General features: G+C 42.9%; 1 long non-coding RNA gene across 1 annotated transcript in view; it reads right to left on the bottom strand.

The window, feature by feature from the left end:
- The window catches only part of LOC127390601 (uncharacterized), a 115,118-nt gene that overhangs the window by 24,626 nt on the left and 75,940 nt on the right, over window positions 1-14,552 (bottom strand). The gene's annotated exons all lie outside the window — the stretch shown is intronic.

The raw sequence follows: 14,552 nt of genomic DNA, 5'->3' as shown, positions 1-14,552 counted from the left end.
TCTGTTAATGATTTTCTTGAGATAACTGGACATCAAATTATTTTGAAGTTGGTCTCAAAGGTATATAGATACTTTTTTTTTTTTCTGACAGCTTTAATTATTCAGCACTGCTTCAGCACCAGATGAAATATAATCACAGGAAAGGGCTCCTTACACCACAAATAATAGCCAATTGTGAGGATAGCATGTTGAAATCAGCAGTGAAAAACAGCTTATACTCTCTGACCTCTACCCAGTCAAATCCTACTGTCGTTATAGTTGCTATTCTGAAAGAGTGTTACTTCTCTTAGCTGAGAGTCACTTGTGAGAGAAAAGGAAAACATTGCCTTTCCTTCAATCTTTTCTGTGGACCCAAGTTACTACAGCTTATTAGTGGACTGATTATTCATTTCCAATACAAAACTATTGAAGAAGGTAATTTCCTGCTGTATCACCCTTGACATACATTTCCCATTTACTTCCATGGAGACACAGCAACTCGGTAACATCTTGAAAATTCTTATGACATAGAAATAAACTCAAACTAGAGTGTGATGTGGGCAATGGGCATTCCTCAGAACTGAACTACCACAGTACATGCTCTTGTTGGGCAGCCCTACAGCTGCAAATATCAAACCCAAAGTGCAGGGAAAGCAGTTGATCAGTCTCTGACAACAGGATGCATTAACAAAGCAGATTGCTGTAGCTCTCTGCTACAGAGCATTTTGTCCTCTGCTTATCTCCCACGAGGCTTGAAAGTAGGACCAGATACACTTCTTGATTTGCCCAGTGATGGGAAAGGGGCAACTCAACAGCATGGTGGTTTCTTTTCACTCCCCTACACCAAGCAGAGGAAAAGGGACCCAGGATGGAGACACCTGAAAGCATAAGTCAGCTATCATGTTTTGCAACATCTCAGGCCCTCCAGCCTCCCACCTCCCCATACTTCCAGAAAATACAAATTGCATCTGGAGCTGCAGGAAATTTTTCCCACCAAATGTATAATTAACATTTCTTTTTCACCACTTATAGGAGCTTAAGAAAAATAAAACTTCCACATTTCTTATATTTAGAACAAAGCTTTTCAAGCCATTTGAGCTTTTCTGACAGGTTTATGAGATTTTTTCCTTAGCCTTCTTAAAACACGTGCTGGAAGGCAGAAAATCTAACCCAGAGCCTTTGGGCACCACACCCAAGGGATCCGAGCCCCTTAGAAACCACTCCACAGTTTAAAAGTGATCCACATTGAAGAAGTACACCAAAGATGAAACGTGAGTGGAAAAATGTTGCAAAGTGATCCTTAAAGCTTGCTGAAATGCCAGAACGCCAGAACCAGTGGCAGGACCTTTGTCTGCAACCAAGGGGATGTCATCAGTAAGGCCAAGCAGCACTGAGATACTTGAAAGGAAAAGGGCAATCACTCTGACTGGCAGCGATGCCTTGTGGCATCCAAGCCTTTCCAAGCTGTTCCCTGGTCTGTTCATGAATATTTTTTAAAGTGATTTTCAGTATGGGAGTGCTCGAAGGCCAGGCTGGAAAATAATTCTATCTAAGGAAAACTGGAAAGAAGATTGTGGTGAGGACAAGGGAATGGTTGAAATGTGTGGTCAGGTTCCTGTCTGGTAAAACTCAAATATACTGGCTGGGAAATTCACTTAGTTAAGAAGAGAAGGAAGAGCAATAGTAAGTAATTAAGGTTCACATTATCCCTTGAGCCTGGCATCTGCTTAAATTAGCTTATTTGATCTCTACTTTCTCCTTTAATTTCAGTAGTTTTGAAAGAGTTATTACAGGACACAGGTCTCTGTTCTGGTTTACCTTTTGGCCCTACTGTTTATCCAATTAATTTATTTGTTGTGCATTTTACATTCCTTTGTCTGCTTTTACCGATTTTGCTTTTGTGCACTACCTGGTCTTCCTTTCCACACTCTCAGTTTTCTTCCCACCCAACACATTAACACACTTGGGTCTGCCCTTGTTTTGAAGCTATTTAGTGAAGGAATTTCCAATGCTTTTCCTAAGATTGATACTGTTATGTCATGGTCAGAGAAGAAAGCCAGCCAAGATGTCCCACAGAGCCCAAACCCAGGGTGCTGTGGAGCAGATATCTCTCTTTGCTCTCCCCAGCTCTTGTCCTGGTCTGACTCCAGTACCCCCACCCACAAACTCACCCAGATTTCTGTTTTCTCTTCCCAGATCCACATACTAATTGGGATAATTTTGGGGCTGGACAGAGCCATACACAGAAGGGAACAAAATATGCTCAAAAGCTGACTTTTCCACCCAGTCTGGTTTGCACTGTATTACCAGAGAGGTCTTGGGGAGGGCTGGGTAGTACCTGCCCACGTTGGTTTCCATGCAGGTAATACATTCAGACAGTGTTTAGCCCTGTTTACATTCTCTGAAAGGATGGCAATTTTCACTTTTCAGGTGCCAGAAGTCACTTTTTGGCAGGAAAAACACTGTAAGTGTTCAATGGAGCAGCAGCCTTGGGCTCTGAGCCCAAAATCATTCTCCTTCACCATCCCACTCCTTGCTTTGTGGAAAAGGGTTCTCCAAGCTAGACACATTATCAAAATTAAAATTAGGTCCATTGAACTTTCTTTGCAATTTTCTACTTTGTTAGTGATTTCACACTGCCTATCAACATTTGTTTTCAATCTATTGTTATCACTCATCACAAAAGGCTAATCCTATTAATAGTTTCCATAATGTATTACAGAAAACAAACAAGAAGGCTGCCATGATTCCTCACCCTGCCATTTTCATGTACTTTTAGACAGCATATTACTCCCTGCACACTCACAGCCAGCACTGCCCAAGAGGACAAATTCAACACATGCCTGGTTGGAAGGAGTCACACAAAACATGCTCAAATGTGTGAAAATGAGAAAATGAAAGGAGATGAGCTCTTTTTAGGCAGAGCAGTGAGATGCTCTTCTATATACAGAGCACCCTACTGAATCTAATCATAAGCAAAGTGTTTCTTGTTGGGATTTTTAAAATAAGTAAATCTTGCCAACAGCCAATACTACCACATTTAAGTTTGATTTTTAACTCAAAATGCAAATAGATTCATTTTAGTGAAAACACTAATGAAGTATCTATGGATGCCCAATTGGTTCATTCCCTACTAAATACTGTAAGACATTTTCTGCAAGAGACTTTCATGCTTGTGGATACATTACAAATACATTGAATGCAGTATTTCAAATGAAAGCATAATATTCCTGCCCTTATGAGCAGGGAATATAAGTCAGACTTCTGGATACATATCCATGATCTCTAAACTCATCTTTTCCCTTCTTTTTCATCCTAGAATTCATTATGAGGTATAAAATAGTAACATCAAAAGGCAACAGAGAAAATCTCTCCAAGAGGCTGACTGTGCTGCTCAGGATTGGAACTGGTACATCCTTATGCCACATGTACTGTGCTGAGCCCTAAGTTAGTAAATAGGTACATCATATTAAAATGTGTGAAGAAATCATTATGATAAACTGCAGTAGCTCAGTAATAAAGGCCCGAGTGTTTGTCCCACGCAGCAGAGCATGCTGCATACAACAGCAATACACCCTTGCTGGTGTATCTGCATTCAGAACTTTGAGGTTTCATCACCCTATTTTTACTTTCACATCTGGGACCACATTCACATGGCTTTCATTTTATCTAGGGACCACCAAAAGAAGGAGAAAGGGGTATGTCTTCTGCATAGTGGCTGTGAAATTACCCTTATCCTGTGATATATTAAAATTGAAGTGCTGTAAATTTCTGTTGTCATGGAGATATTTTCCATGCCACTCCACGACTGGCCATCTGAATTCACTTTTCTTCGGGTTTTCCAGTCTAATTAACTCTTATATTTTTGCCAGCAGAGAGGAAAAACCCACATGAATGGGTTTAAGTCTGTGACAGCAGCCCTTTTGGAGAAAAATTCATTTTTCTATACTATTAAAGGCAAAATGCATAAGTGTGACTTGTATTTATAAGGCAGAAGATGTGCTAATGCTCAGGCAGGAGTCAAGCCTTATCAGGCTGGAACAGACAGGTGTTCTCCACGGCTCCATAGCACAAAGCAACGCAACCCTGGTTAACACTCCATGTGACACAGCACCAAGGCAGGGCAAGGTGACCCTGCAGCAGTGGGGCCGTGATGGCAGGTGGGGCAGGAGGGCACAGAGGGGGCTGGGAGGGCAGGCAGCAGCAGCAGCAGCAGCAGCACCCCTGAGCACACCACGGCCTGCAGCCACTGCAGCCAGCTGCAATGGGTGAGCTCAAACTGCACCAAAACGATGGGGCTCCCTACAACAGCAGCACTTCCGACATGCACAAATTCAGGAGTCAGGCAGCAGATAAGGACCTCTGGGCAGGGTCCATAGCAGACTTGCATGAATTATAGAAACATTGTGTTGACTCATGCCCTTGTTCTCCTCACTCTTGTGTTGCTGGATTCTCCAAAATTTATTTTAGTGTTCAAAGATGACCAAGCCAGTCAGATCTGGAAAGTGGGCAGGAGCAAACTCACATTTAGGTTTATATCCCCACAGAATTTCAGGCTACCTGTATCCATCCAAGTACCAGGTAAAATAAGTTAAACACCTGCACGGTCAGGTGCTATTTGAAGAAAACACCCGGTGGCACAGGTTCACCAAACCCTCTCCCTAGTGATTTGGTTTATAACAAATTCAAAGCTAATTTATCTGCTGCTGTACATTCTGTTACATGGACACGACTTGAAATTAGCTTCCTATATGCCTTTCAAATTAAAGCATCTTTGATGTACTTCTCTTCCTGCCTTTGAACATGTGAAGTCCAATGGCAACAAACTGAATGATTTGGTACTAAATAGACTCACCTTTTCTTCCCCTCATGAGAATTAGCATCAGATCTTAATTTACTAATGGACTATAGACAGCCATTAACATAGTAATTAATTCAGTGCTAAAGTGCCTGTAAGACGGAACCACGCTGACTGCACAGGGAAAAAAATGACAAGTGACGTCTTCCCAGTGAGCATCGCAGGGCTTGGGAGGTAAAGTTAATTTAACAAACAAATAATGGTGTAATTTATTCCTCATCTGCAGCTCTGTGTCTAGCTACAGCATCTGACAACAATCCTTTACTCAATTCTGAATTTTTGGACAGGGGTCCAGTTGTTTCAGAAATTAAACATGCACAAGGTTCACACCAGCATAAACAACAGGAGCTCCCTCTGAGTCTGGCAGAGCATTGCCAGCAGCCTGGCAGGGTGCTGGCTCTCATTGCTGCTAACGAACCACGCCATGAAACCAGGAGCCTCCAGAGTCAACACAAGCAGCTATTGCATCTCAGCCACAATAATAATGTGGATTATTTTGTGCATACACCACCCTATCAGCATCTTCAATCCACATCTTCCAAAAGCAGCCTGTCCTGCAGCCTCTGGGCGAGCAGCACACGTCACTGCTCCCTCTAGATCTGCCTTCGGGGTTGCTGGTGAAGGAGCTGCAAACCTATCCTCAGCTTCTCCAGACCTCACCATCACTCCTACAAAGTGAAGCAGAGTATTTGTCACACTGGCATACAGCTGCTTTTGTTGGTATTTTAAAAAGACAGGACAGATGTTCCTCACATTTGAGATTCCCTCTGCTGACTGAAATTAGCCACCTTCTTGAAAATAATTTATGCCAGTAGCAATTATTACACTTAAAACGTTTACTACCGGTTTGCAATGCCCCCTAAGCTAGGAATTGTGTATCAGGTCATGAATGAACTTAATTAGACATTATTTAGAAGTACATCTTGGTTCATAAATTAAACACCTTTCCAGCTCTGTTCATTTGTAAGGTATCCATCACATTCAAATGAGAAAGACAAAAGAACAGCAGAGCAGTTTTCACTTAGAGCCATTGAAAACACCACGAAGCAACTGGAATTAAAAAAAAAAAAACAAACTGTGATAACTATTTTAGGAACACAACAGCTAATTTGAATAAACACACTAAATTAAGGAGGCATAACAATTATGTGAGTTCAGGGCTGACTAACAGGAGCTTTCAAAAGGATTTCATGCAGTAGAGTTTCCTCTGGATGAAGAATCTGGGCTGCAGAGGATACCGCAACCTTGAAAACATTGCACAAGGTTATTATTGCTGGGCTTGTGCATTCTTGTGATATACATACATGGCTTTTATCTTATCTTGTGCTTTAACTCAAAAGAACACAAGTATGCCCTGGGTCTGCATGGAATTACCAGTAATAGTTCCTAACTAGTAAGATGTTGCAGGCAATGATTACATATCATGGTTTGATTGTACCAATAGGACAACTATTTCATAAAAGTTTCTCACAGAATCACAAAATGTTAGGGGTTTGGAAGGGATCATCTAGTCTAATCCCCCTGCCAGAACAGGATCCTCTATTACACTATTGATACAAAATGGATGATGTGTGTACTTCAGCCTCTGCTACCTCTGATGATCCTTAACTCCTCCAGCAGGATTAAGGAATTACATAGAGACAGTGATACAAGCAACCAAATATCTGTTGATGGTTTCTTGTGTATGCAAAGGAATATCAGTTGTGTTATGCCTTGTTCAGCCACAGTAGTGATCATCAGGTGACACTCCAGAGGTGTAAATAACTTATGTGTAACATGGAATAGGTTTCATGAGTTCGTATTTTTTATGTTTATCCAGTGCCAGTTGCGGTGTCTGGCTGTCTTCAAGCCACACTGTGAGCATGTCCTGGTTTGCTACCAGCCTAAAACCTTCATTAATGTATTTGCCTTCAAGTCCATGCTTCCTTTTAAATACAGGCAAAGGAGTTTCATCTGGTGGGGGCTTATAGGTGTGCAGAATAGGTGCAAATGGACTATGTGGATGGGGGTGGAGGATCTTCCTCACTGCGCACCTTACGGCCTTACTCAGAGAATATGGGCTTTAGACAAGTATTTCTGAGAGAGGTGTCCTATTTTCTTCTCTGAGGGTGGCTCTTGGACCTGACGCTGTGCTACTTCACCTGGTTGCCTGTGGCACCTTGTCTGGGAGAGCCAAGGGCAAGTACCTGCCTCCCTGGCCGAGCTGTGGCCACTTGTAGCACAGGTTTCTATTCCAGATGCCAGCAGCTTTTCTAGTGATAGTGCCGTGCCCTTGCCTTCTATTTATCAACTGCTGATGCCATCCAACAGCTGGGGACTCCATACCTCCCTGCTTTAATTCTATGCTATAACAAAAGTAGCTCAGCTCTCAAGAATGCATTTGACTTCAAAGCTCTTGTGATCCATGTGTGACACACATCCATTGGATTAGAAAACCATTTCTCTGTCAGGGCTGATGACTGCTCGCTGCACAGAATGCTATCCTTGTCAGAGGGTGGCATGTCAGGAATATGCCTGTGAGAGGGTGAGCATCCTTGGTACAAATGTATTTACATTAGGTGGGCTCTGACAAGGACTTAATGTTCTAGATGGGAATATCTGTGATAACATCAGAGCCTGATGCTTGAGAGACACGTTACCCGTAAACAGAGGTGGAACAAGATCTGTGCTGCTGCTTTCCTTGCCCATGTCGGCTCCTGGATCAGGCCCTCAGATACTTTTTAGAAGGTAAAATACACATTAAAGGCATCAGAAGCATTTTGAAAGTTGGTGTCTTGGCATTTCTCTTTTAATTCTGCCACTGGAAAGATGAAGATGGTGGTTTTTTCAAAGCACAGTTTCTTCAGTTAGAAAGAACGGATCAAAGGAGACCAGAAATGACTGGTGCCTATAAATATCATACATAAATTTGCTGCATACAGAAAGGAACTGCATGTCTATTGGACCTGTGTTTACTTCTAATGCTGCCGACAGCTGCAGCTGGGCTGGTACAGAGCAGAACAGGGAAATCTCCCCCAAGGCTCTTGCCTCTGCAGTTTTAACAGGCTATTCTGGCACACTTTATTGAGTATCTAGTAAATAACTTTTAAGAGGTCTTATGCAGGCTTGAGCCAGCTATGCTCAGCACAGTTTTTTTCTTCTAATCAATCGTCTGAAAGTTCTAAGCTGATTTTTATCTGCCAAACAGACTTATGTAGTGTTAATGGGGAGGTAATACAGGAAATTAAAAACCCAGAGAAGATTATGACACTGTGATAGCCAAAAGGGAGCTTCTTCATACTTCTTAAAATTCATTCTTGGTTGAGAGAGAAGAGAATACCCTAGACAGAAATGTGAGACACCTCTCTGGGTGCCTTGCTGGATGCTACTTTCCCACGATTTGTCAGTCAGTGTTCAGTCAATCTCTACATATGCAAGAAGCCACCACACACCATACCTGTAAACAGACACGTGCAGCCCTCCACCCAGGCTGCAGCAAGCCCTGCTCCTGCCCTGCTTATCCAAGGGCACCCAGCCATGCACAAACTCAAACCCTGAGAAGAAATGCCCCAAAACAACCATAAACGCAGCACTGTGTTCCGTAACCACTCGACTCACTCCAGCCTGAGACCTGGGGTGGTGAAAGCACAGTTGTCCATAACTGCTTCTGACACAGCAGTGAAATCCAGTTTTACATCCACGAGTGCACAAGCTCGAGCAGTGACTCTCTTACCACAACAAAGGAGTGTCTACTCTGGGGCAGCTAGTTATTCCAGAACCTGCAGAAATGGCTGAAGTTGCTTTCCTTGGGCCTTAGATCCTTGTTAAACAACAAACTGTTTTTAAACCTTGAGCCTCAAAAGCCAAAATGCACCCAAAGAATGTCCTGAATTGCAAAGCTCCAGTGACCATCTTCAAACCGTGACAGGGTTATCAGAGGGAACCAGAGACCCTTCTCTGGAAGTCATCAATAATCTTATGATATTTGGCAATGCCAGCAGTCTGAGGGGCCATGGTCCAGATGCAGACACATCTTCTCAGGGGCTCCTAAACCACACAGCAGTCTGTCCTCTGTGAACTAAACACAACTATTGAATATAAGCCAGCAGTAAAAGACCTACGAAGTTTAAAAAAACCCACAAATGCCTTTTCCCCACTTCAAGGCCAAGGAAAAAAAACCAGCCTCACAGCATGTAGAGGAAAGGAGAACAGAGACAAAAAAAAAGGATCTCCTAATTAAAGCAAAATTCAATAAGCCATAAGCTTGTTTTAAAATGAAAATACTGCCACTTTTTTTCAGCAGTGATCTTAGTTTTGCCTTGAGGACCAGTATAAAGCACAGCAGCATTTGCAGTCAATGTTTGGAGTGGAACTGCCCGAGAGCATGTGAAGTTTAGAAGATATTGGCTTTTGGGGTCAGGTTGGAGTTTTCTCACAGGTTTTGATTAATTTTCTTGCATTTTCTTTAACTGTCTATCAGCTCTGCAGAGCTCACCATGCTCATATCAGCACACAGTCTTTGTGGCTCCCAAATAGTCTATAAACTCCCATTAAGTCCCACATCTCCCTGTGGGGATAGCAGAAACATCACTCCCTGCCAGGCATCACCAAAGCCACAGGCTGCAGCTGTGCCACCGATTTCAGTCAGACATTTATTTCTCTTCAGACCTGGTTGCTGTGTGTGACAGCAACTAATTCAGACACACGTGATCTGGGTATAATTAGCTGAATATATGAGATATTACTTAATATATTGTTATGTGAATGAGATTACAATTTTCCTGTGGGTTTGCATAACCTAGCAGGATGAAGAGGTGCTAATCTGTACTTCCAGCTCTCACTTGCCAGCTCAATATAAATACGATGAGTTAATATATTGTTTTATTGATATTATATTAATATCTGTATTCATGTAATAAGAATACTAATAATATTTGCAATTAGAAACCCTCAGGAGTTGCATGAGCATATGCCTGTTTCCTTCCTGAGTACCCATCCATCCAGCACGATGTGACCACAGGCAATCTGACACCAGCAGAGAACCTCAGGTGCCTGCGTGAGCCTTTAAGACCAGAATTTCACCTGCTTCTCTGCAGCCCCATTCTGCTCAAAGTCACAGAGTTTTCTCTCCCATACACTGGACCATGCTTTCATGATCACACACTAACAATGAAATAAGTTTTCTTGTCAAGCATGTCATGCTCTGCTCTGCCACTGGTGTGTGGGCCCCCTTAGCTGCTGCCAGTGTGTCGCATAAAGTGCTTGGCGGGATCTTGAGCAGGAAAGGTGTTATTTGCAGCACACTTGTATATTATGCCAACAGCCATGTTGATGCCTTGCCTCCTGACACCCTGCCCCTTGCCCAACATCAGCAGCACAGCCAGCCTGCAACTGCCCTGCGCTCTGCCCAACACCAGCATCACAGGCAGGATGCTGCCGCCATGTCCACCCAAGGGGTGATTCTCACAAAAATCACAGCTGATGGTGGAGCCAAGGGGCAGTACAACTCTTGCCCACACTCAAAAGGCATTTGTACAACTGGCTGCGGCTGCCAGATGACTTGGACACCAAGTGTCCCTAGCAATCCATGAGAGTCATGGCACTGCTTACGATCCCAGTTTGCTAGCAGTGATAGAGAGAGTTGCAGTACAGGTGTATTATTGCTCTTATTTCCTAGTGCCTCCATAGAGCTTAGTTCAAAGCATGTTGTCAGACCCTGGGCAGGTGCCACTGGGCCACAGTGGAACTGGGGATGAGCACCTCAAAATTTGGACCACTATCACAGCCACTCTGGGCTTCCCCAAAAAGTCACTCAAGGACCTGATTGAGGTGACATAAAAACAAAGCACTGGAGCAAGAAAAAACAAGCTCAAAATCCATGACAACATTTCAGAAGCAGCTGAGCAAACCTGAAGCTGCTACAAGGGCTTGCTTTTTTTCAGCTATGAAACTCTATTTGAAGGGAAGGTCAGAGACCTTTTTTTTTTTCCTCTCCAGTTTTCTATTTTGTGTTATTCGCATTTTCAGGTAATAGTTTCTATGAGAAATGAACACCTTCCAGAAATCAACAGAAAATACAGATAATGAAGACTACAGCTTCTGATAAAAATCCCCAGGAATTAATTAGCCCTAGGTAGTGTTACTCTCTGCTTTTAAATTCATGTTTTTATAGAAGGAAAAAAGCTAGCTGATTTGAAAAATCATAGATTCACTACAAATTACAAGCCATGAAATAATGTACCTCGAAGGTGAAAATGGGACCATTTTTAACATAAAATAAAGGAGGCCCCGGTCTTTGTTTTACCTGCCCAGACACATATTTGTAATAGAACAGCCTGTCTTAATATCATTTCTTACTTCAGCTATGCATTTGTCACAGTGGGTTTTCCTCCTGCTGTAGCAGCACAAAAAAAGACCAGAAATGGGAACGTAACATCTCTGTTCTTTGTTCCTGTCTGTAATTCTCAGATTCTTGTGCTTCCTAATACTACACAAATCCTAGCAAACAGATTTTCTCCTTTCAGGTTGTGCAGTTCATTTCTTCAAATGAACTGCAGAAAACTCCGTGCCTGAGAGATGCCTGGGAGCTGTTCTGATCTCCTCAGGACCAGATATAAAAGAGAGCCTGAACAGCTCCTGCAGGATGCTGTTCCAGTGGGCCATATACACTCAATTAAACCTGGCTTCTGCAGTTTTGGGCAGCTTTGTCAAAGAATAGGGACAGGACAGCAGAACTATAGGTAGTAGAGGCTATAGGGTCCTCTGCATACATTGTAGTCCCCTAAAAGCTCATCTTTCCAAAGAGATGTGTGCCTGTTCACCTTCTCTTTCACCTACTGAAAGAGATGAAACAGTAAAATGCACTGACTTTCCAGAGGGACTGAGGATAGAGAAGAAATAGATGCCTCTGGGAATTTAACCTTAGTACTCAATGTTTCATAGCCTCTAAGCAGTCCCTACATTGCTGTAATGCCATTTGTTGCAGGCTTTTTTTCTGTGTAAAACATTCTCAGACTCTTCTAGGGACAAGCAGAAGCCCAACTTCTGTTTCAGGCCCTCTGCCAGAGTTCTTTCTCTGGGTCACTGTCATTCCTCACTAATCTAATAAATTTACCAAGCCGATTAATTCAGGCTTCTGGTAACAAGTGGTTGTGCTACGAGTGTGCTGGGATTCAACACCAGACACTGCCCCTGTGAGGGAGCCCAGCTGGCAGCAGCACATAGCTGGAGGCTGAGGAGGTACTATGAGCAGAAAGAGACAAAATACTGCTGCTATCTGGCACTACAAAGCCTGACTCAGTGTGCTGTCCCTCAAAGGTACAGAGATGAAAAAACTAAGATGTGAAGAACTTAAATATTTCATCACAGACTTTGCTCCATTTTGTTCTTAATTTACATTAGTAAGTGACACACTTTTAAACTGGGCAGGGAGTGTGTGTGGGGGAAGTACTCCTTGGTTGTCCTTTTGTTAATGCTTAGGATGTCAAAGAGCACCTACTTCCACCCCCTACACCCCAGGAGCTAATAAGTATCAGCTAAACAGGTCTCCACTGGGAATGACTGTGTCCACAGAGCTCCTCCATCAGCCACAGGCCATATGCAGATCTGTTACCCTGGGATTCGAAGCCACGCCATTCAAAGTCCTCTGTAAACACAAAGGACTGCAGCCTACATCCTGAGCAAGTGTTTTTATGTCTTCAAGTAGCAGACACCTGAATACTTCACCCAGTGCAGGACGGAGATGCTAAAAGCACAAGTTGTGGCACTGCCACCATGACCTCCAGCCCAGACACAGCCCTTGCCTTGGCATCCCTAGGGGAGGGAGAGGGGTTGTCGGGCCAGAACTGAAAGGACAAAAAAATCATAGTCAATCATGGCAACTGGGAAAGGAGCTGCTTTAAAGAGGATTTTCTTTTTTCTTTTGCAGAGGAAGGTTGGGAAAGAATTAGAAATGGGAAAGAAAAGTGAAGCAGGGAATAACAATGGAATATAATAAAAGAGATTATGTTGCTAAAACTCAGTATCTCATTTGGAATCAGTGCCTGAAGTAGCAGTTGTACAGGGTGATTATGCCACCTTTCTAAACGATCCTGGGACCCAAGGGGAAACACTCTGCCCCTAAACAGCTCTTCAAAGGGCTGTTGCAGATTGCAGCTTCAAAGGGTACCCTGCAGTAGTAACTGAATGCTTCACCAGTATGAACTCCACCATTCTGGTGAGAACAGAAAATATTAAAAAAAAAACCTTTATACAGCAGAAGACCCTGGAGGAGAGCTCAGCAGCTCAGACCAGAGAGGACCATTCAAAAGTTAATAGTGGTTAACTATGCCCATTTTTAGTGCCTCACTGAAATCTCCTTGTAGTGTTTCCAGGGCTCCTGAGCTCTTCCCCACCACAGCACCATGCCATGAGCAGAGTTCCATGCTTAAAATCACTTGCCTCGAACAGGGGGCATAAGACAGTGACTTCCAGGTGTCCCTTTCAGCCCCTTTTTTTTTTTATAATTATTCTAGGAAAGATCGATTTGCTCTCAGTGAAATCTAACACTGGTATTTTTGCAGGGATGTGAGAATTAGGTTGCCAAATCCCAAAGAACTCAGAAGGCATTTTGGTTCCTAAATCCCATACACTCTAACAATTGCTTGGCCATTTCTTGAAGTCTACTGTCATGTCTTTAGCCGAAATGCTCACAAACTTGTTCAAGTGAAAGTTAGAAATCCTGCTGCTCAGTGACCCAAGGATGCTTTGCTTCTACAAGTTCAGCAGAAGTGGTTATATTCTTAAAAAATCCTTGTTCCAGAATAAAAGCACCATCTTGGGAATCAGAAAACACCAGGTCAGTTCTCCACTCTGTCCAGGCTCACTGTGTGCTGTCTAGCAAGTCCTTCAAATTCTGTTTCCATTTCCATGCATAAAATTAAGCTAACTATCCTGTCTTTTACCCCTCTGTTTGTTATTTTTAATCTCTCTGAAGTAGGGACCGTCTCAAAGTATATTATTTGTTTAGTGCAATATCATATTGGTGAGTCCTGCTGTGCAACGGGCACCTTGGATTCCCACTAACTTCAAGTGGTGCAAACCTACAGCAGCTTTTTCAAAGACTTCAAATGCTGGACTCACTGGCTGCCCACAGAGGCTGTAAATGCCCCATCCCTGGAAACATTCAAGGTCAGGCTAGACGGGGCTTTGAGCTAACTGATCTAATTGAACATGTCCCCACTTGTTGCAGAGGAGTTAGACTAGATAACCTTTAAAGATCCCTTCCAATCTAAACCATTTTACGACTTGCTTAGAGCCTGGCTGAGCTCAAGTCTTCTCACCTGACTAAGATGCTTCTGCTGCTCTTACCCAATAAAGGAGAAACTGCACAATTTCAACACTAGAAAAGATTTTAAAAATTGTACAAGGTACTCTCCAGAGCTGAAAAAACACTTAAACTGTCTGCAAGAAAACATCTGTTCTTAATCTTGAAAACCATCGACACAGTGCACTTCCCATGAAAAGCCTTTGTATTCTGCAAGAGCGATTACAAGCCCAAAAGTTCAGTGCTTAGAGTTTGCTTGAATACTCTAAAAACACACATGTAACCCTAAAAGTCATGCCTTTGTAAGAGCACAGGAATTTCTAGGGTGAGCTACCAATTTCCATAATCCTAAATCACTTCTTCCACTGGGATTTTCAAGGTTGAAAGCTGCCCATCACATGTTAAAGGGTGTCTGCACCCTTCAGAAACACT

The sequence above is a fragment of the Apus apus genome, chromosome 14, assembly GCF_020740795.1.
Source record: "Apus apus isolate bApuApu2 chromosome 14, bApuApu2.pri.cur, whole genome shotgun sequence".
NCBI classification, from domain to species: Eukaryota; Metazoa; Chordata; class Aves; order Apodiformes; family Apodidae; genus Apus; species Apus apus.
The sequence above is the reverse complement of the archived record's forward strand: the minus strand, read 5'-3'. Positions and strand labels throughout refer to the sequence as shown.